The sequence below is a fragment of the Ostrinia furnacalis genome, unplaced genomic scaffold (assembly GCF_004193835.3).
Source record: "Ostrinia furnacalis isolate ACB-3 unplaced genomic scaffold, ASM419383v2 OfSCF1232, whole genome shotgun sequence".
In the NCBI taxonomy this organism is placed as follows: Eukaryota; Metazoa; Arthropoda; class Insecta; order Lepidoptera; family Crambidae; genus Ostrinia; species Ostrinia furnacalis.
In genome coordinates, this window is record NW_021131471.1 from 369,037 (window position 1) to 391,691 (window position 22,655).

At 36.4% G+C, this 22,655-nt stretch overlaps 1 protein-coding gene across 1 annotated transcript in view; it reads right to left on the bottom strand.

The window, feature by feature from the left end:
• Nucleotides 1-22,655, bottom strand: part of side-VII (sidestep VII transmembrane protein) — a 294,862-nt gene that overhangs the window by 90,516 nt on the left and 181,691 nt on the right. The window lies entirely within an intron of this gene.

Below are 22,655 nucleotides of genomic sequence, written 5' to 3' on the forward strand. Positions count from 1 at the left end.
GACCTTCGGAAATAAGCCATCTTATCTGCCCCTACGGCCAACAGTTCTACGATTTATGTGCCCGTCTACTGCTACAAAGGCAAGCTAACCTAGGCAATTCTGCGGGTTCTTTTTTTCAATAATTTAATATTTTTAATATTTGATGAAAAAACTAAAGAACGGTTACTTTGGGTTTTTCATCAAAACGTCGTTTAATCGATCGTTTCGATGTTCAAGCTAGCTCTACGTAAACATTACTTGATCTAGCTCAAACCTGAAGCTATCCAATCTTTGCTTCAGACAATCGCACAGTCATGGCCAGCCCGGATCGATCAACAAAGCCTTACTTTATAAATATTTATAAGGTAGGTATTCCCATAAATATGTATGGAATCGTTAAACGCAGGCCCGAGTAACAGGATGTGTTTCAGCAAATTAACACTAGAGTGCTCGCGCGGGTGACATATGTCACCCAGGGTGTAAAATTTGTAAATATTTTTTCAAGGTATCGAGCTACACTGCTGCCTTCTCAGGTATTCTTCGAGCATGTATTGACGCACATTTTAGTAGTAACGCCATCTTGCTAGACGCATCAACGTGAGTGCAGAAAACATTTAAAGTGTTTGGGTGACGCATGTGCCCCGCGCGAGCACTCGAGGAATTGTTTGATCCCCTATCGTCGCGGTTTAAAATCAAGTTTACTTTCATGTAAGCTCAAAGATATAATTTTTAACAATTTTTTAAACATTTACAACAATTAGCTATATTGTTTTATAAGCATAAACTGATGCAAGAAAGTAGATGTTTTAGATTGTATGCAATGTAGTAATAATTCACCTAGGACTATAAAATTAAAAACCAGGATTCTTCTGGGCTTGCGAGAACACCAACTAGCACAAAACTTGCCAGTATTGTGGCAAAGGACGATGTGTTTTTTGCACAAGAGCAAGAAATCGAAGCACTCGTAAGCAAATGTAACAAGTGGAATAGGCGTTTTTGTCCAGGATCATCAAATCATATCGTGCCCGAGCTGTGATCAAAATATCACAGAATAAGATCAATTTATTGATTAACTTTCTAATTAGGTGATATTTTTGCCAAAATAACGGGTCAAACGACTATTTAAACTACTTTGGTCTCTTCGACTCTAAAATATTTGAAAAATATTGAAGTATTTCTTTTGGTTTATAATAAGAGTTCATGAAAGAAATTCCCACTTTTTTTAAATTATTTAGTAAGAAATATAGTTGATGTTTAATATTATATTTTTTTTTACTTGTATTGAATAAGATTAGCAAAAATAAACCCATATCATAATGGGGGACATATGTCACCCGCGCGAGCACTCTAGGAGTATTTAGGGGCGCGAGCACTCTAGTGTTAATATAGGGCGGTTCTGCGAATGGCCGCTGTTAATTTTTCGATACAAAATTAGGTTTGTTGTTGGTTTGATTGATCAATGTTTTGGTATAAAGTTAGTAAAAATGTAGGTATAAAGCGGATTTATGACTAAAACTAGCTGTGCCCGTGTCCGCGCCCCTTCGTACGCGTGAAAACCCGTTTTCGCAACATTTTATTATTATTGCTCTGCTCCTATTGATTGTAGCGTGATGTTGTACAGCCTATAGCCTTCCTCGATAAATGAGCTATCTATCACTGAAACATTTTTTCAAATCGGACCAGTAGTTCCGGAGATTAGCGCGTTCAAGTAAACAAACAAACTCTTCAGCTTTATAATGTTAGTATAGATATAGATAATAGGTAGTAGAGGATTGATGAGATGCAGGATAATAACAAATTTTACACCTTGTGTACGAGTAGCTTTAACTACTTTATGAATACAATATTTCGTAATCGCAGTCGAACTGGCTATTATTTTAATAACAAGAAGAAACTTTGATAAGTTAATTTCTAAATAATTCCGAAATTAATATTAGGTTCATTTATTATTAAGTTCAGTATGTCTAAACATTTGTATTTCGAGATCTACTTAAATGCATTGGTTTCACATAGAATCCATAAGCTTCAGTAGATCCAGAACTAAACTATCACAGGTAGAACCAATCACCAAAATATAGGTTACAGCGCCAAAGCAACCATATCTTTTACAAGACCAGAACCTCAATGGCTACCCACGCTAAAGGATCTACACCTATGATATCGACTCTTTAGCTATCGTTCGTTTGTTTCAACCGAATGATCGTCGACTGCTGGACAAAGGCCTCCTCAAATGATTTCCACAACGGTCGATCCTGATATACCTACTCTAGACTATACAGGGTGTCCCGGGTAGTGTCAAGCCGAAGCCCAGAGGTAGAGCATCACTAGGGCTACCCCAAATACCGCGACTTGATAGTTTTCGAGTTATATTTTTTTTACAACATTCTGTGTTTTTCACGTTTTTAGTTTACATCGTGTTATAGATGTAAATACTTCTAGATCAGCTACTCCTAGCACTCATCTAATAATAATAAAAATATCAAGCATGCACCTTAACTATTCGCGCTACAGTGACCAATAAAGTGCCTAAGCACAGAAATTTAAAACAATCATAACTCAAAAACTATCAAAAATCGCGGATATGGGGGTGATTCGGGTAGCCCTTGTGATGCTCAACCTCAGGGCTTCGGCTTGATACTACTTTTTGGAACACCCTGTATAGACTCTAGCTATACCTACGTGCAAAGCTAAAACTATACAAGATGGCTCAAGCTTTATGCGTATTCAAAGTCGACTCCAAGATATTCCATTTCCAACAGTTTCCAAAATTCACTTCCCGAATAACTAAAACAAGTTGAAGCACAATCTCCAGGCACAGACGAAGTGTTCTCGGGTGGAAAATAGCTGGATTCTTTGACGAGCTGCATGCGAGACAAAGGAGCTATTGGGAGTTCGAAAAGGCTTTAGTGTTTTGGGAATGACACGTGAATTAGACGTTAAACGTTTTATGTTCGACTGAAGATTTAGCAACCATGAAAACTAAAGTGCCAAGTGCCAAACCTTTGGAAACCAAATAATATAACAAGCTCTCAAAGATTTGTCTACTGTCAACCTACGTTTAGAAACCAGATCAATAAAGTATAGTTAACCGCCTCTTGTGATCTAATGGTAAGGCTACCTGTTTCAGGCCTAGGTTCAGTTTCCGATGGGTACAAAGTTTTGAGTAGGGCTTGTAGTAAATTTTACCCACCACCCACCTGTCTAGCTGCTACCATCTCACATTAAATGTATGTCACCATAACAAACATGTTAACAGCATTGTTGTATTTGGAGGTAAGATATACATTCCTATCTTTCGAACTGTCCGATCATCACTTTCCATCCCGTGAGACGCAGATCAAGTTGACATTGTGTGTGGGTAAAAAACTATGACCAAATTACTATCACTTGTAATAAATTATTAATACATTCCTATTTGAGCCTCAATCTTTTAATTACATCTCTACGGAACCCAGCACGGAAACGGAACTCCGCAATAAAACATAACTTTTAAGCCAAATCCGAAACCGCGTGAATCCCAAACTTAACTGTCACTTTTCAAGTGCCCAAGATTATTTAAGGCGAATAAACGCAAGTCCGAATGTTTTCTCTAAGATAAATGAACCGATGGAAATTTCGTTAACAATTCTGAGGATTTCTGCTAAAAGCAATACTGTCTTAGCAGTTCTGGGAATATTACATTAAGAGCTTTTATGATGCTGACATCAGATTAAATTTAAGGCGGAAATATAGCACTTAATACAACTATACATGAGATGCTATAATTGCTTAGATTGATGTGGATTTTTTATGACTGAATTTCAAATCATACAGGAAATACGTTGGTTCCTGTAGAAACTACGTTTAGACGTTACGTTTCTACGAGACAAGCTACGTTTTAGGGTCGATTTTATTACAGACAAAAATGAGTTTACTTAATTTTAGGTGTCTCTGGGCTAAGCTTCAGATTATAGTGAGGTCAGCACTTTTATAACGTCCATATTCACAAACATTACTGTGAGGTCTCACAGTGCGTGTGGAATGTGGACGCACAGGGTGACACACGAACCAATGGCTTAGTCATCAAAATAACAACTTCTCAAAATGACAACCGGGATGCAAAATGATCACTTCTCGAAATTACAACTTCTTAAAATGTCAACTTCGCTAAAAGACAACTTTTCGTAATAATATTGTCTATTTCGGATATTTCGATTATTTGTGGACATTTTGCGTCCCGGTTATCATTTTGAGAAGTTGTCAATGTGATGACTAAGCCGAACCAATCACTTCACAGAGCTCTAAGTATTCAACGCTGTACATTCGATTTGCTGCTTCACTTAAGTAAGCATCGTTTGTGAATACGGGCGTTAGTCTCATTGCAAAAAATGAGTGTCTAGAATTCTATTAACCATTCACGATACACATAGTCCCAAAATATTTATTTCACCACCAAATTTTGTTACGTTAAGTCGACATATCATCCGTCCAAAACGTCACATTCTATTCGTTTTATCTTACGAAACATAAAATAGTTTCTACAGTATTACCGAAACTTTCGTGGGTTATTCCCCAATATTCAGGCCAAACATTTTGTTATTACCTACGTCAACATTTCATCCAAGTTGTAAAGACAAAGACGTTTCAAACACGGGACAGGCTGTACCCGCCTTGGGCGTGTCTCAGACATGTGGGTTTAAGACACGGTAATGTTATAAACAAAGGTTAAGGTGGCTATTCTGTTCATTTAAGTAAAGAACGACGTCTCTTTTTGAGACGGAGCATTGAAATTATTGAAGTATTAAAAAAACAGAGTAATTCACTAAAAACTGGAACTAAATCTCTTTGGCAGTTCGACGACATAAGATTTTTTTTTATGTGACAGGAGGCAAACGAGCAGCGGATCACCTGATGGTCGCCCATAGACAGAGAGGTGAAGATACGCTCTCTTCTTGAAAGCTAAGAATACTTTACCAACCACAGAATATTTAGTTATTACATGATTACTCTTCAGATTGTTTACTTAAACCTGCGATATCCTAACATCTATGGGAATAATTACACAAAATGACTTCTTTTCTCTTTATTTTACTTTGACGGTTTATCCTCACGTCCTAGATGAAAAGGTTAGTTAAAAGTTATACAGCACACCGTGAAAAATTACTCAAAAACAAAATTAATTTATTCCTAAAGCAATGGAATTATGGATTACGAAATCATAGACTTTCCTTTCAAAATGAAAATTCCCATATGATTCACGTCACTCCGTCACTCCATCCGGAATCTACACGGCAGCAGGTGCGGCGAGCGGGAGCACTCGCGTGACAAACGACTCGAAACAAACGCGTTAATAATTAGGTAGTCACGCTGTCACGTATACAGGGTGTGTCACGTTGATGATTTACGCTGATAAGACAGTGGGGAGACTTAATTTGTATTTTTATTCATAATTGAGGCGATAATAGCCCAACGGTGAAGATGACTTACTTCCCGACTTGGATTTGAGCCCCACTGTCGCTGGACAATAGTGTGCCATGAGGGGATAGCAAAACTTAAAAATAATAATTTGGGGGTAAGGCTTTTTTTTAAATTAATTACCTATTTGGCTAAAAACTATTAAAAAGGACGGACATTATCAAGTTTTATCATGGCATCTTGTGACGTTTGCATATTGCGTTAGGCCAATAAATATCAAATGTAGAGTTGGCGAGTTAACATTTTTGTTACAAAATGGCTTGATATACTTTGTCTGAACATAAGTTTAAAAATGTAACCTTTTATTAACTCAAAATAGTCTCTAAGCAAGCACAGCATATTGATAAAGCTCGATTAACCGCTCATAGCTCAAAATTATAATTACGTTCCACGTCAAACGCATAGCAGGTGTGGTAAATATGGGATTATCCGCGTGACAAATGACTCGAAACAAATGCATTAATAATTAGATTTGCGCATCACTGCCGGGTGATATACAGGGTGTCACTCTGATGGCGCCATGGGGGATGATTATGTACATTTTTAAAATATAAAAGTACGGCTATAATCACGGCCTTTTCAAGGCGAGGGTGAATCTTACTTAACATCAGGTGCTATTGCGGTCAAATGCCTGGCTTGTTCTGCATAAAAAAAGTTTATCTTCTGAAGATAGGCGTAGTATCTAGCAAGAACTGAATTATAAAAGTGAGAACTTATGGTTTTAGGTAGAAGTCCTATACAGTAAGTATACATACAATAGTGCTATAGACAACGTAATGACGATGATGGAATTTATTGATAACTAGCTGACCCGGCGAACTTTGTTCCGCCTTAATGGCAATAAATAAGCAGCCTTTTTTTATTTCGAACGGGATAAAAAGTATCCTATGTCCTTCTCCTGGCTCTAGGGAGGTACCCTGACAATTTTCAGCTAAATCGGTTCAGCCGTTCTTGAGTTATAAGCGAAGTAACTAACACGACTTTCTTTTATATATATAGACTAGCTGACCCGGCGAACTTTGTTCCGCCTTAATGGCAATAAATAAGCAGACTTTTTTTTTAATTCCAAACGGGATAAAAAGTACCCTATGTCCTTCTCCTGGCTCTAAACTACCTCCCTGACAATTTTCAGCTAAATCGGTTCAGCCGTTCTTGAGTTATAAGTGAAGTAACTAACACGACTTTCTTTTATANCGTACATTTTTAAAATATAAAAGTACGGCTATAATCACGGTCTTTTCAAGGCGAGAGTGATAACTTACAGGGCAGTAACATCAGGTGCGATTGCGGTCAAATGCCTGGCTTGTTCTGCATAAAAAAAGTTTATCTTTTGAATATAGGCTTAGTAGCTAGCAAGAACTGAATTTATTATAAAAGTGAGAACTATGGTTTTAGGTAGAAGTCCTATACAGTAAGTATACATACAATAGTGCTATAGACAACATAATGACGATGATGGAATTTATTGAAAGTCATTTAATGCTGTTCTCATTTAAATCCGCAGAAAATTGACTGTAGCAAAAAAAACAGTATATTGCAAGAGTTACGCAGAATCCAGTGGCTTATAGGTTGTTGCCACAACCATTTCGTTATCAGATTTTTAAAGGATTTCTCAATTATTATTTTTTTGAGTATTTATGTTGTGGCATAATGGTGTATGTTTGCATCAATGTATTATTCTGCCATAGCCGGATTTGCTTTGTTGCTAGTATAAAAAATATCATTTTTCCTATCAAACACACTTCCCTGTCAACCTTTGAAGCCTTTGTGTGAAAAATACGGGGATTATTTTTATTGTTATGACAATAAATCTTTCAGCACACCTCGAGGACTCTATTGCTCTTGTAGTTGGGTAGAAAGTGGCTTGAGCGTGCGACTGCGGTTATACAGGGTGTGCTTATAAATTGTTGAAGCTGGAAACGTCCCGATTTATTGAGGTCTCATAAACGCCGTACTTAAACCAAACAAACAATAAAAACGGTTTTTTATTCATTCCTTAATGCTTACTCTTCAGCATTTTTTTTCAACATTTGCTTATATTATTATGTAGGTAGATCATACAAAAAATATGAAGAGCCTCGTTCATCATCACTTAGTAAAGTTACGAAACCATGATGCTGATAAGACTGACGCTAAAATACCTACTTCGGATGGAAACATTGAACAGTTCCAGCTATGACATTGACAGGAGGGTTGCTATCAATACTGAATTGTTAGTTCTAATTTTTGCCCCGTTGGACAACCTTAAATTTATGACATTTACAGGAGGGCGCTACTATCAATACTGGGTTGTTAGTTTTTGATTTTTGCCACCTGAAGTTTCAGAATCGTGGGACTATAGATGACCCACGCTGAACTTTCCCACAAAACTCAATAACAGGGGGGCGCTATCATCGTTCAACTATATGGTTTCCAACATGGCAAAAATCGGAACCAGCGATCCGGTATAGATGGTGGCGCCCCGCTGTCAATGTCATGGATAGGACAGTTCAGCCCCCCTAGACAAAACGCACTTTTTGATCGAATCGAAAATCGAATCCGTCAAAACTCCACAAAACGCACTTTTTGATCGAATCGAAAATCGAATCCGTCAAAACTCCATACAAAAAAGGGGCTTTTCGACCACTTTTCGACTGGTTTGCGATTATAATTTGCACTTTGTCTAGACCCACAGTAAGTATATTGGAACTATATAAAACAAACTCTTTTGTTTATTTTTTTCCTAAGCTCTAATGGCATCCTAGCCTTCAGAATCACGTGAGCGTCCGAAACAAAAAGGTTTTACTTCATTTCCTTTTTCATAAATTTTTATCTTCGGAAACCTATTTTTACGCTTGTTACGGTCACCTTTGAGGATAAAATGCGAGTCAACTGGGGCATAATAATTTCTTTTGTTAATATACAGACAATAGGCATTTTTCCAAAAATGTCTTTGATTACTTCATTTTGTTATATTTTGGGAACTTTTTTGTTTCGTCTTCTAAATTGTGACCAAAGTGGAGTGAAGAGAGGCTTAGAAATGTGTTTTTATTTTGAAGACAAAATTTTATAAATTGGCAAGCTGCAATATCAATAATATGGTGAAATTTACAGTGACGTACATAATGATACTCATAAATAAGAGATGTAAAAGTGCTGGATTCTAATTAGTTATTGCGTGAAATTCGTACAATGATATTAAATAATAATGTTTTGTCAAAAATCTATTGTTGCAAGCTGTAAAACCTTACATTGCAATAGTGGGTGAAACGCCACTAAACAATTTTGCACTTTGTACTTATAATCCGAAATCATTGTGAAATCCAAATTCATATTGTTCATAAAATTTGTGATGATCAAGAATCTTAATCGGATCAGATATACTTACCTACCTACTTTTATAATTGATGCCGAAATTAATAATAATTTTGTGAATAAATAAAATGAACTTATTTAAGTGTGTGCACTAGCGACTTTTTTTTTCTTGGCTTTCGCAATTTGCGTTTAGCCACAACGGTCGCTGGCGACTTAAAATTACTTGGAGTCAAACCATAGAAAAAAAGAGGCACAATGTCATAATTTCCCCGCGCAATTTCAAAAATCGAACGTCATAATTTTCCAAATTAAACGTGGTCCGACTCCGCGTTGTTTCGCCGGGTCGCGCGACGCGTCGAAACGAGATCGAGCCTCGGTGTAAATTTATGAGATAAGTTTGGATTTTGTGACCCCTTTCTGGGAGGCTGGCCCGGTTGCCATGGCAACGCCTCCGGGGACCCGAGTTTTACGCCGATTGGATTCTCGTATCGCGAAATACAAAACCGAACTGATTTCGCGGGTTGTTTCCAGATGGTGACGTCAGAAGTTTGTTAAATGCTGATGAGAGTTTATGCACAATATGGCAGACGTTTCGAAAGTTTAAATCCGACCTTTTGGTTTCAATGTTACGTCTGTCACTCACTATGAAAACTGACTTCAGTGTTGCTTGAGTATCGGTTTCAAAGACAATTTTTGCAAAGGTGATTTGCAAAATGATGGCATAAACGAAACATACTCTAGTATATTTATTTATTTATTTATTTATACATTATTTTAAATAGTGAGTAAGGTGATGTCACTCTCTAGTCGTCTACAGCTCAGTAGCGAAGAAGGGCAATCATCATTGTCAATCACCAGTAGCGCCAACTAGTAGTAAGCGCAATACTACTATTGAAACTGTTTTAGTATTAACGCAGAACTTAATAACAAGAGTTTTGAAGCAAACAATGTAGGTATAATAAAGTTTTATTGACGTATAATACCCGAGTTAAGTAAATATTGAAGTATTTGGAATGAATATTTCAGGGCTCAATATTGATATTCCATGTAATATTTTTATTACTCGCACTAAATCACATTTTTATTATTGCGTTTTTCAGTGGTTCATTTGAATTCCAATTTTAAATCCGCAACGGTGAAATGGAAAGCGCAATATATTACATTTTTATGATGCATGCCTGGAACGGAGTCATAATGTACAAAAAAAGCATTTTAATATTAATCTCGTAGTTTTTACTGGCGAGTAATAAAGTCTGCCTTCCCCGAAGTGACACTTAAGCCCGACTCAGAAATTTTAATAAAACTCCTTACCGTATGCGTAAAGAGTATTCATCCTTCATGCTTGAATCGATTTTTTTCTTAAAACAACATGCGAGGTTATACTGCTACTGGCAGTTACGATGGAATTATTAAAAAAGACAAGTTCTTTTTTCTGTAATTTAGTGGCCGTGGAATTTAAATTTGGAATAGGTATAACTCGAATAAAATAAAATTTACAAGCCGTTAATCCGGTGGAACTAGGTATTCAAATGCAAGCGCTACTAACTGGAGGGAATACAGATATTCCTTATCCGAGCGTTTCAATTCGCTACTGAAACCTAATTCGCAAATGGACCCGTGGGAGTGAACGCTTACAAACACGAATTTGTGATCCGATATTAATAAACTATCTAAATGATAAAAAAACATAAGTTATGGCATTCGTAGTTTTGAAGAGCTTTGAGATTAATATTTCTACAGCAGCTTTGATGAAAAAACAACTCGGAGAACATTTTGGGCAATACTCGTTTAAATTGACATTTAGTAAAGAACAATTATTAACCAGTGTTCAACTTTTTTGTTTAAGTTTCACAATATGCGTCATTATCAACTTTGACTACTTAGGAAAACTAGGGTATCCTGTGTCTGTGTGTACCTTTTGAAAAGACTGGCCACATAGAAAAAGAAAAACAAAACATTTAACACTGACTCCTTCCAACATACTCGGGTAAAAAAAGAACAATGTTTTCTGTTCTAATTTCAAATGCATTTGGTACAAGCACTGTCCCATAGTAAGTTTGTGACATCCAAAGTAGCCAAGAAGTTCGCAACACGTCTTTGTTACAATTGCAATAAGGTTGTATTATCAACTTTTTGGCTACTTTGTGTGTCACGAACTATTATTTGACACTGACTGTACAAGAACATTAGCTAATAAAATGCTGTACTCTTCTTCAGAGTTGCAAAACAACCTTTTTGTTTTCAAAGAACTTGTATTTGAATTTTCATTCGTGTGAATTGACCTTAAAATTTTATTGTTTTCGTTTGCACTCCGAATCATTCCGAATTAAAAATGTACGTAGCTTTTTAGTAGAATTCTTTGTAGCCGTTCCAGATTCTAGTGCGCCATTCAAAGAGGACCTGAGAGAAAAAACTTGAAGTTAACTGTAGTAATAACAGTGCAAAACTGGCACATTGTCGTTTTATTTCTTTAGATAATTTGTATTTATTGTTGTAAGGTTTTTTCTTTGGCGCGTTTAAGGTTTTATTAAACCGAGCTAAAGAGTTTTTGGGATGTACAGACAGTCTGTAAATTACTTTCACCATGTTAGGTATGACCCATTTAGCGTAGATGGTGAAGAAGCACGATGAAAAGTGACACGGGACCGAATCCCAATATGATCGAGTGAGCTTTTTTTAGGGTTCCGTATTTCATTATGAAGTATTCCACAAAATATGGATAGAGCTAATCTAATAATACCATTTTCGTACAGGGGCTATTTGTTTTATTGAATAGAGCTTAGAACTTGAGATTTCGACTTGAGTATGAACTGTATTACCACAATAATAAGGTTTAAAACCGATGAATATGATTTTTCTGTATACAGGTTAAGGGGTTTAAATGAAGAAGAGGGTCAAATTCAATACCGATACGGGGTTATTTTTTATTATTAACCATTTCACCACTCACCCCTTTAAAGCGTACCTAATGAAACTCAATAAAACCGTACCTTAACACAATTGGTTCCTCGAAAGGAACAAAAAAAAAGAGCTCGCTCAAAAATGGCGCCACAATAATCTTGGGCACCCACGTTAATTTGGGCATTTTCTTTTTTTTTTATACAAAGAGATAACTCGTTCAAAGAGTATCAATATTCCGTTGTCGTCTCGAATCAAATTTCTAAGGGGAGAGACTTCAGAGGAAAAACTAACAAAAATGTTTAACTTCCATTTACAAGAATAAATAACTTGAGACGTAGCTACTATACCTGTAAGCCGAGAAGTTTGTGTGCTATTGGATGTAAAACCTTTTTTGTTATGAATTGTGTTCGTTGCTAAAATGTTTCTGTTTTGGAACGTGTGTTATGGAATAATAGTGAGTGCATCTGCGGGTAAGTAGTCCAAAAACATCAATCTTAGCCTCAGTCAAAGAAGAAATATATTTTTTATGAACCTTTATGAATCATTATTGGCCTGTCACTTGGGTTTAAAAAACCAATGAGCAGTTCTCATTTCTGGAAACGGCGCGCCGTCCAAAACTGGATTCAGGTTCAATTCTGGTATTGGTTTTCTACGTTTAGACCAGCTATAGGCCTTGATGTTCCATAATAGTTACAGAGGACTGGGTGTGAGTTTACAAAATGTATGGAAATCTTAGTTCTTAAACGTTTCCCGTTAGGGGCGCTGTACAATCCGTCATACTTTAAATGTCATTTTTTGACGCGTTCACAAACTCATAAATAGTATGGGGTTGATTACAGAGCGAAGCTCAAAAGCCTTCAAGTTATAGTTTTTGATTGGTTGAATTCAATATTTTGAAATATCATAGGTATGAGAATCTACTAAAAAATATATTGAAGGTCATTTAACTCAGCCAGTGCCTGAGGTATGTTAGTTATAAACTAAATTAGTTTACAACTATCAGGGCACAGCCCCAATCCTGATGCAGCTCCATATAATTAGACAGCCGCTCCATATTCATGAGATATTAAGCTGCGAGCGCCAGTGGGAATTATTTCGCCAAAATGCTTACGGTTGGTAAATAAAGGCTATTGGGTGCTGGTGACAGGTTTGGTGGGTAGAGATTGACAGAAGTCGTTTTTAAATGTAAATATAAATTAACCAGGGCTTCATCATCATATTTAGGTGTCTATTGGAAGATAAAGAGACGTTCTCTAATTTAATCAAAGGAAAACGGAAAATTTGGAGGACAGTCCCCACGCCAGCGCGGTTGGGGAAACATGATATTCACGTATTTGTCCCTTAGTGTAGTTTTACGACATCTATGGGGAGAGTGGGAATGGTTTTATTCTGTTCTATCTATGGCTTTAGAACCTGAAAAAATATCCCACCGTGTTATCCGGCGAAATGTTCAATCCCTAGAAAAGAAGTACGGTTATTAAAGAGATTCTTTGAGACTTACAAAACAATTGAGGTGTGATTTTTTATCATTAGCCTAGGTATACTTTTGTCTATTGTCGTACTTGCCACTAAACTAGACCCTTATTATCCTTTTACATACACAAGGAGTTGCGTGGTTGTGGTCGCCCCAAGCAAACTTGGCGGCTCATTGTAGCAGACGAGGCGAAGAAAATCGGCAAGACCTGGAGCGAGATCAAACGAAAAGCTCAAAACCAAACGCGATGGAGGACTGTTGTGGACGCCCTCTGTCCCATCCAAGGAACATAGAGTGAGGGTCATAACTTACTGTATAGGGACCGTCTCTACAGTTATTGTTAAATATTTATTGTAGCCTTTAACGACCTCGAAATGTCCTAGTAACAGTTATCATTCAAGAAAGACCCATGACTGGTCTATCACATTCATTCTCTCCATTATGTGACTGTATAGTAGAACGATTTTAGTGCGTTATTTTTTCTATAACATAAATCCCAAAACTACACCCATTGAACTCAAATTCCAGTTTTACGGCTCAACCCTCCAATGGTCTGGAATGACAAAACTGTTACGCTCGTAAAACCGGTAAAACTAGCGTTTTTCTCTATAACCGTTGTTTCTTGGCAGGCGGATTTTAAACAGAGGCAGCAGATGCGATTAATATTTGAATGGTGGGAATAATATTACCGGTTTGCCCATAAAAAGAACCCTTCTTGCTTTTAGAGCTCACAGATTCCAGATAAAACTGGTTTTTGCAGACTTCGTAGCGGTTTGGGACTATCATGGTATTTTTTTCTTGGAAAACCAAGAGACAATGTATATGTATACCTACTAATCAAAATTTTATTTTTTATTACATTTAAGGGCAAGTATGTACAGNTCTCTATTAGATATTATTTTTTTAAATAGCAAATTATCCTATTTTATTTTAACAAAATGTGTATTTACTGTGTACTAATGTATTTTATATGGTATGTATACTCATAATATTTTATTATCTACACTAATGTAATTGGTTAAAACTTTCGAAAATAATTGTAATATTTATTACGTTCTTTACATAATGTGACTTATATTTTTTTTTACATACTTTCTTTCAAATTAATGTGTCATTACTTAGTTTCTTATTTTTAAATTAAATTCACGGAAATTGTATCAATATTATAAAACATTGCATTGCATTGCAAATCTTGTAATCTAAGGCATAAAAATTAATAAACCTGTTTGCATAATATATTTTTGGAAACATGAATTGTATAACATTTGAAATTTTAATAAATGTGTAATCTGTCACTTATTAATTAATAAAATTATATGAATGATACGAAATAAAATCAATATAAAATATATAAACATAATAAATAAAAATGTGGATAGAACGTTACTATTTTTTAGCAAATTTTTTTACCATTGTTTTTTAACTTACTTTAATATACTTATTAATTTTATTTCCTTTTCAAAGGGGGAAGTAATGTGCCGTATACACACATAAGTTTTCTATGTATTAACTTCTATTTAAATAAGTTGTCATGTAAATTGAGTCAGTGTAATACGATTGATCGGAGCAATAAACATCGTTCAAACCACAAGTATTGTGTCGTCTCTCATTAATTACACTCACCCCGCGCATACACGCGCACAACATAATATAATTATGTTATTGGGATACTAGGAACTCAATTATTGTCCATAGCTAAGTAATTTCACGAACCAATTATTAGAATAATACAGCACACTCAAAATCTTGTACTAAGACGCTAACCCTCCATAGCAAGTGGACAGATTCGCAACTGGACAGATTCTCAACTGGACAGATTCTCAGGTGGACGGATTAGCAACTGGACAGAGTACAGTCATGAGAAATGAATTACAGTTAATACATTGAAAGACTTTATTTAAAGAAAATAAAACTAAACAAATTTAAGTAAAAAAAAACTTGAATACCGGGACAAAGGATGATGGGCACAAATGTATGGAAAGTGGTACCCGCTCCAATAGCCATAACCAATATATAATTTCAAAGGGCATTTAGATGTAGGAAAATTTCTGCTATGGGGCCAGTTCTAATTCACGTTTTGAAAGCAGTAATTCCACTAAGTACTTATTATAAATCACAGTATAACACAATCATACATACGAGTATGTACTATGACTAGAATCTATTAATAACTAAAAGAAACATTGAAAAGGAAAGGATAGTACTTATTATTATTCTGTGATTATACCTACGATGAACTACCCAAGCTATTAGCCCTTCATTCGCTTTCATAATCATCATCATGATCATTTTAGCCATAAGACGTCAGTTGAACATAGGCCTCCCCAATAGCCGGTTGGTGGCGGCCTGCATCCAGCGCCTTTCCGCTACCTTTATGACGTCGTCGGTCCATCTAGTGGGTNAATGGTATTTTTTTCTTGGAAAACCAAGAGACAATGTATACACAACTAAATTTTTATCACCGAAAAAAAAAATTCTGGGTAATGAGTTATTGATACTGATCCCATTTGTGCAAAAAAAGAAGTTAAATAAAGTGACTCAAAATTTCCTCCTAAAATATGTAATTTATGGACACACGCGTCGCTAGCACTATTTACGTACGATAATGTAACACTTATTAGAATTCAAAATGGTCTAAGTTAGCTAAGTATGTAATAATAACACTGGAAGCGTGGTCGAGACGTGAGCGAGACAGACAAATCGATGCAACGTGCGAGCGCGTATGACTACTCTAGCGAGCAGCGGAGTGACAAAGTTGTGACGCGTAATATACGGAATAAAGAAAATTTAATAAAAAAATTAACTTTATGAAAAACATTTCTTTTTCTTTTGCTTTAAATATTTCACACGTTTCTACATGACCTGTTAAAATTTTTTCGGTGATAAAAATTTAGTGGTGTATTATACCTACTAATCAAAATTTTATTTTTTACTAGCGGCCGCCCGCGACTTCGTACGCGTGGATCCCGTTTTACCCCCTTCATCTATCTTACGCGGTTTAGATTTTTTCATTCAAATATTTTTTCCCACTAACTCCCGTTCCCGTGGGAATTTTGCAATATCCTGTTGTATCTAAGCTTTAAGTTTACTAAGGTACCTGCATGCCAAATTTCAAGCGTCTAACTTAAGCGGGTTAGATTTTTCATACAAATATTTTTTCCCGCTAACTTCCGTTCCCGTGGGAATTTAGCAATATCCTGTTGTAACTAAGCTCTAAGCTTACTAAGGTACCTGCATGCCAAATTTCAAGCGTCTAACTTAAGCGGTTTAGATTTTTCATACAAAAGGATTTTCCCGCTAATTCCCGTTCCCGTGGGAATTTTTAAGTATCCTATAACCTGCCCAGGAGTATGAAGAATAATTGTACCAAGTTTCGTCAAACTCCGTCAAGTAGTTTTTGTTTCTATAAGGAACATACAGACAGACAGACAGACAGACAGACAGACAGAAAGACAGACAGACAAAAATTTTACTAATTGCATTTTTGGCATCAGCATCGATCACTAATCACCCCCTGATAGTTATTTTGAAAATATATTTCATGTACAGAATTGACCTCTCTACAGATTTATTATAAGTATAGAAGATTACATTTAAGGGCAAGCATGTACAGTCAGCGTCGAATAGTTCGTGACATCCAAAGTGGCCAAAAAGTTGACAATACAACCTTATTCCGATTGTAACATAAACGTGTTGCGAATAATTTTGGCAACTTTGGATGTTACTATTTGACGCTGGCTGTACATAACAAGGAATCTAATTAACTAAGCGATACTATAAAACAATTTTTAGGCTTTTCCGCCAAACCAATCAATTTAATTATTATCATAAAACATTTTAAGAAATTGTATCCAAAAAACGTACTTCACTCGAATCAGACTCTTTCATCTCGCGGATGTCTCAAACATCAAAATGATATTCGAGGCCGATTTATAATTGAATTGATCAAACAATTTGTAAAGATAATTGGATGTACATGCCTGTTCTAAGCCTGTTCTGGCCTGTTCAGCAATAATGCCACAATGCATGGACGGGCACAGTTCCCATAAAGCTGGTCTGAGCTAGCATTCCGGCCCGTGCACTGCTTTAGCATAAAATGACTATAAAGTTATACTTTGGCACCATCGCAGTGTTTCCTTGGCCACATAACAAAGGTGGATGCGGTACCATCAGTGCTTGGTTTGATAGATGGAGAGTAATTGGGTAGTTTGACACCATTATCTAATAAGTCCAAGACAAAATGTCGCAGTACAACGTTTGTTCTTGCTCTGAAAGTTTTTCAATTGAGTCGGTTTATAATTGAAGTCACAACTTATAAATTCATCATATTTAATGGGCGAGTCACATTTTGATAGCTCGTAAAAATGCAGTCTAAAAACTGATGTTGTCAACTACCTGAGTCTGGAAAAGGTTTTGAATTTGATGCACAATGTGGGTATGTGTCTTAGGTAAAAAATACGTTGTCTAATTTATTAATGATTGTATGTCCTAAGGGTCCCAAACCTGATGATTGTCTAAACTTAAGTACAAAATTAAAGTAGNCGGTTTGCCCATAAAAAGAACCCTTCTTGCTTTTAGAGCTCACAGATTCCAGATAAAACTGGTTTTTGCAGACTTCGTAGCGGTTTGGGACTATCATGGTATTTTTTTCTTGGAAAACCAAGAGACAATGTATATGTATACCTACTAATCAAAATTTTATTTTTTATTACATTTAAGGGCAAGTATGTACAGGCAGCGTCGAATAGTTCGTGACATCCAAAGAGGCCAAAAAGTTGACAATACAACCTTATTCCAATAAATTGTAACATAAACGTGTTACGAATATTTTTGGCAACGTTGGATGTTACTATTTGACGCTGGCTGTACATAACAAGGAATCTAATTAACTAAGCGATACTATAAAACAATTTTTAGGCTTTTCCGTCAAACCAACCAATAAAATTTAATTATTATCATAAAACATTTTAGGAAATTGTATCCAAAAAACGTACTTCACTCGAATCAGACTCTTTCATCTCGCGGATGTCTCAAACATCAAAATGATATTCGAGGCCGATTTATAATTGAATTGATCAAACAATTTGTAAAGATAATTGGATGTACATGCCTGTTCTAAGCCTGTTCTGGCCTGTTCAGCAATAATGCCACAATGCATGGACGGGCACAGTTCCCATAAAGCCAGCCTGAGCTAGCATTCCGGCCCGTGCACTGCTTTAGCATAAAATGACTATAAAATTATACTTTGGCACCATCGCAGTGTTTCCTTGGCCACATAACAAAGGTGGATGCGGTACCATCAGTTCTTGGTTTGATAGATAGAGAGTAATTGGGTAGTTTGACACCATTATACTAATAAGTTCAAGACAAAATGTCGCAGTACAACGCAATGTTCTTGTCCTGAAAGGATTTGGTTAATGAGTGACATCATAGATTATGTATATTATATTCGTCACTATAGACAAGTCGCATTTTGATAGCTCGTAAAAGTCAATTTTATTGACGGCTGTTGTCAACCTGAGTCTTGGAAATGTTTTGGATTTGATGCACAATGTATCTATCTTGGTCGTCCAGGGAAATGTCGAAGGAACCCGATCGCGTGGCAGGTCACCAATGCGCTGGACCGACCAAGTGAAAGCAGCAGTGGGAGACGGCTTATGTGACTGCACCAGACAGTCTGCCAATAGAGAGAGATGAAGGGAGATCGTGAGGAGAGTTGTATCCGCCTCTACAACCGATGTGAACAACGCCTCAACGTGACCACGACCGCTCTGCCAAGAGCGTAACGAATAAGAAGAAGTATCTATCTTAGGTTTAGGACCTTATTCACTTAACAAATCTTCAACGATAACAAAACACTGAGTTGCGATCCTATCGAGTAATCGTTCTATCGAAAATGACCCTTGTGAATACGGATTTAGAACTCCTTTTTAATGGGACGACTTCTGAACGTCAGTGAGATCTTGACTGTTAAAATACTTGAATTAGGCCACTGATGATTATCCAAACCTAAGTAGGTACAACAAAGTAGTAAAGTTTTGAATTCTTCTCCCTGGTTGTTTTTACATGAATTGATTAAGTCCAAAAATAAGCACGAGAATTTATAGCATAAATGCCCAGACAGTATGCTGAGCGAGTTTTCTACAGCCATTTCTATTGTGCCCGCCGCAATGTGACGTCAAATTAAATTGTTAGAACGGTCCCGGAGATTATATCTTCGCAGTTACCTTGGAAACGGAGGGAATTGTGGACTTTGGAAGTATGTTTTTATCGTATACCTATAAAAAGATGGTTATCAGAGTATGCCGCGCTTCAGGTTGCGAGTAAAAGGACACCAGCACCAGAATAGAACGTACTTAAGTGTAGTCGTATTTTAAGCGGCAGGTAAGTGACCTTTACTACCATTTTAGGTGAAAATCTACAGCTAGCTACGGAATCGGATGCAGCCTATCGTTTGCAATGATGTGCTACTTTACCTATAGTATGGTAATTAACTTTTTAGTTAAATAGTTTCTTAAATTACTGTACTTGACTTTGGAATTCTGAAATAGAGTAAGCTTACAGCACAGTATTTTACAGTTTCTTGCTAATATACACAGACAACAATAAAGCATGTGAAACAATCATGCTATCCAATCTGAAAATTAAATAAGATAATGGTGCTAGAAATTAGTTTTAAACCAGTTATTGACAAAATTCTGTTATTATGTTTATTACGTGCCTACTTGATCATAAAATGATCTACAAATCAGGACCTTAAACGACGGTAATTGTGCATGTTTTCCCACGAAATAAGTATTACACAACCAACCCTATCTTGCGATCGGGCGGTCGGGAAAGCCCGCTTTTTATAGCCCAAATAATTGTCGGGCAGAGTACGGTGTATTCGGCAGTTATGTGGAGTGCTGCATAATTTTATGGCCCTCCATGCCGCCGGTTGACCATGACATTGCGTTCTTGATAAAATTCCGTCTTGGCAAATGGTTTGAAAAGTTTTAAGTGTTTGAAGTCGCTATCTGCAGACTCAGCCCTTAAAACTTCAGAGCTCATGCCGTAATTCTTTCTAAAGATTTTACTATAACTGTTAGTGATTTAGGATCTATTTCTCGGTAGTTTTAAGTAGTTTTAATAATTTCCAATTCTACGAAAAACACGATAATAAACCCAAAAAAATATTAATCGACCTTCTTTTAGCATGTTTTTTTTTATTTTATGTCTCAAATGCATTTATCATCCTACATTTCTTCTGAAATTCCTAAAAAGGCTCAAATTTTCTTTGAGATGTGAAAGCCTAAATAAAGTTTTTGAAATTTTTACACCAAACGAAGCTCCGAATTATAACGGGCTCATATTATAAAAATATTTTTAACATGACGACCGCCATCAAAACCGACGTTAACCCTAAACCGCTCGGATACCACACCATAATCGGCAGCCATCAGAATATAATGACAAAAAGTTCCCATAAGAACATTATTTCCATGTTCTCCTTTAAAAACCGACCAAGTGCGAATCGGACACATACACGAAGGATTCCGTACAACAATTTTGCTGTTGTATGGGAGCCCCACTTTAATAATTATTTACTTTTTTTATTTTCTAAGTGAATCGATCGAAAACCTGTTGATTTATCGAGCAAAAAACAGCAAAAAAACACGTTTTTTTCACAGGAGCCTCCCGCAAATATTTCTTTTATTTTGCTTTTAGTACCTACTATTTGTTGTTTGAGCGGCAACAGAAATAATCTGTGAAAAATTTCAACTATCTACTTATCATTGTTCATGACATACAGCCTGGTGACAGACAGACAGCGAATTCTTATTAATATGGTCCAGTTTTTACCCTATGGGTACGGAACCCTAAAAATATGCAAATGCCTATCTGAACGGCAGGTTATGGTACAATATGTTAGAATGACTACGCGCTTCGGCCATTTTCGGCAGCTGCCGATAGAATAACGTTCATTGTTATTATTAGGGGCCCGTATTGAAATTCAGCATCGGTTCGAACCACAAAATTAGTGGGGCCCTGTACCCTACCGTAGTAATTTGTCTGTTATTGTTTGAGTTCCTTGTTAAATGTTATTTACATGGATGTTTGCTGTTAGTTTTATTATTTCAGGCGTGCGTGTGGGAGGGTTATGCTATTGTTCAGTGCTGGTAATCGCTGGCTTTCCCTTGATATTGCTTCATTGATCTTATGACATTCACAAGATACCTATGCGATGAGGTTTCCTATAGCTGAAGCTCGTTCAGTTTTCAAACGTTAAGTTACGCAAAGTACTCGCAAGTTTACCTCAAATGATTTAACACTATTCAGAGTATTGATAATGTGTATCATTTACGAGTGAAATAGGCCACTGCCACTGAGGCATTTTGTGTATTGGTATTTGGTGTAATTTACAAAACATACAAGTAAATTGACGAGGTAGTTACTCCAATTTTAAAATGTAACTAAAGTTTTCTTATTCAAGAAAAAACAATAAATGTATCACAAACAGCTTTTGCATTTACCATAAATCCAAATAATAATAATAAAGACACCGCATTGTAGCGGCGAACTTTTTTAATCAGGCAAAATGGCCGCCATAAAGGGGCGAAATAACGTCAGCCCAGTTCGCGAGTTCGCATTAAAAAAAACCTACGAATAATTAAATTTCAAACGTTTGTAGAAATTTCGATGTTTAAAGTTTTGCATTAACATTGATTTCTTTCAATTAAATTTAACAGTCTCGAAATTATCGAGCAAAATTTTTAAATAATTTAAAAATATTGCTATACCACAGATTTCATGCTGTTATTAATGATTTAGATACAAATAATTTAATAAAAAAACATATCGTCTTAAATTTAATAATCTGTTCACTGACACCGTTTAATCGACGTTAGAATTTTAATTTAATTTCAGTTCAGAAATATATGAAAAAGTTGATTTTGTGCAGTCAATGGCCCTGCCGAAACAGGCCGATTGCAGCACTCTGGGTCAGAACCCCTGAAAGGAGCCCTGCCAATAAATTTACGAATCGCGGTTCGCTCGCCCACCACCAATAAACAACCACTTACCGGTGGGAGCAGGCTTTTCTTCCACGTACGAGTGGACAGGGTGGTTTCTTCTGATCCTTTTCTAAAATCTAGCGAGTGGCTGCATACCGCACGCGGTTTTCACGCGCAGGTCGGATCCCAGCAGTCGGATTCAGGTGCAAACGATGGAGCACAGAGATAGTTCACCCATAACACACCACAACACTTCTCAGACGGAAAAACAGTCAAATTTTAGCGAAATTGAATATATTTGCAACAGAAATTTAAACGTTGCAGCGCGCGGCGAGGACGGCCATCACACTCGTTTTCTCAGCCACTCAGGATCGACTCCCATCGATATGCTCGTAGGAATCGAGCGTTGCTATTGGTTGATTAGAACGAGCGAAACAAATGAAGTTTTAAACGAATGTTGGCGCGGCATGATTTGAAATAGTTACGTTTACTGTACAGATTTGTTGTCTGTACATTATATAATTATGTTATTGGGATACTAGGAACTCAATTATTGTCCA